This window comes from Pteropus alecto, unplaced genomic scaffold (genome assembly GCF_000325575.1).
Source record: "Pteropus alecto unplaced genomic scaffold, ASM32557v1 scaffold81, whole genome shotgun sequence".
Classification (NCBI taxonomy): domain Eukaryota; kingdom Metazoa; phylum Chordata; class Mammalia; order Chiroptera; family Pteropodidae; genus Pteropus; species Pteropus alecto.
Genome location: NW_006433378.1, coordinates 20,911,416 through 20,913,510, shown reverse-complemented (window position 1 = coordinate 20,913,510; position 2,095 = coordinate 20,911,416).

Below are 2,095 nucleotides of genomic sequence, written 5' to 3'. Positions count from 1 at the left end.
ACCCACTCTTCATAATACCAGTTTTTTTATCCACCAATCTGAGAGGTGAAAAATAAAATCTCATTTCCATTTCTTTGACTATCCATGCAAATGAGCACACTTATGTGTGTTTATTGACTCTGTCAATCTGTGAATTACTAGTCGTTTCCTACTCTCTTTTGAGCTACTGCCTGTTTTTTTATTTAATCCATTTCAGACACTTTAACTCCTTATTTTTTAAGGTCACCCTCCTTTTTCATTGTTCTCTCAGGTACATGGAACTTGATATTTTACATAAACCTAAACCAAGAGATTACGTGAAAGTGTACATATCTATAATGAAAGGGTGTTAGCTTCTCAGCGTTGAAATTCTATGATGCAGTTGTGATGTGACTATGAAAAGCACCTAATGGGATTATGGTGTCTGTGATAGGTACGATTTGGGCACCCGCGTGCTTGCACGCACGGAATGTAAACAGTTACACCACAAATGAGGTATGTTTATTCATATAAAGTGGGATTTATATGAATTTGCGAGAAGATAAAAAAATCCCTTTCTCTCCTTGTAAATGAGAGAGCTTCGGCTGCGGGTAAACATCCTACAGACTGCCTATCCTACAAACTGTGGATAAACATCCTACAAACTGCAGGTAAACATCCTACAGACTGCCTATCCCTCCTGACTTTCTGTTCCCAGCACAGAGTCATTTGGTTTGTCACGAAGAAAAGTGAGGCGGGCACCTCCACTTCTGGGAGTGTACAAAGAAGATCGAAAGCAGGCCGTGATCCGATATTTGTACACCCATGTGCACAGCAGCATTGTTGCAACCCGAGTATCCACGGACAGATGAATGGATAAATGAAATGTGGTATACATGTCACGGAAGATTATTCCACCTTAAAAAGGAAAGAAATTCTGACACACGCTACAACACGTGAACCTTGAAGAAATTATACCAAGAGGAATGAGCCAGACACAAAAAAACAAATGCTGGATGATTTCACTTATGTGAGGGACCTAGAGCAATCGAATCCCGAGAGATGGGAAACAGAATGGTGGTTGCCAGGGGCTGGGGGCAGGGAGAAATGGGAAGTGGGTGTTTCGTGGGTACAGAGTTTCAGTTCTGCACGATGAAGAGAGATCTGAAGACGGATGGTGGTGGTGGCTGCACAACAATGTGAATGTGCTTAATATCCCTGAATTGCACATTTAAACATGGTTCAGACAGTCAATGCTATATTATGTACATTTTACCACAATTAGAATGAAATAAAGAAAGAAATGAATAGTGAAAGGTAAAGAGGGGCTGTTTTTGCCTTGTTTCACATCAGGTCATTTCCAGCACAAGGACACCCTCAGGGGAGTGGCCCCTGTAACTGAACTGTACTCTCACTCATTTTATCTTGGGTCCCATCTCCCACGGGCCACAAGAAGTCCTCCTGGAAATCAGAAATGGTTCTTTGTCTAGAACTGGCAGTGTTGGGGACTGCCTGAAGATAGGAAATTGGTAATTCACTGGATTCCTGAGTCCTGAGGTCTGTTTTCATTGTTGTGGAAAAAAAAGCATAATGTGACATCATTTAGGGATCCTTTGTTCACCTAAGAGGCATTAATGGTAGACACAAATCCCTTGTGTTGTAAATGACTAAGAGAGGAGGGACTTGCACGCCCCCAACATGAAGCCGTGTAGTTTGCAGTTAAGAATAGTGAGGAGGAGGGATGTTTTTTGCCCCGGTTCTCACACTGGACACTCAGCCGCCCACCGCTTCCCTGCTCTCTACCTCCAAGAGGGAAGAGTTGCTAATTCCTCTGATTTACTTGTCATCTTCGTTTTTCACTCGTCTTCCCAGTTTAAAATGTTAGCTCTTCTGAATTCGGAAGCTTTTGTTTATTTTACTTGCCATGTATCCCAAATGTCTAGATACGTGTCTGGCAATCAATAAGCATCTGAGAATGAATGACTTCCTTCTCTGCTCCAGATGGCTGATGGGATATGTGAACTTGAGGCCTTTCTTGGGGGTTGGGGACTTGCTCTGATCCAAAGATCTGAAATAGGACTGAGGAGGAGGAGAGCTGCTAGGAGGCCCCACCTAGGCCTCAGCCTAACTTCACCTG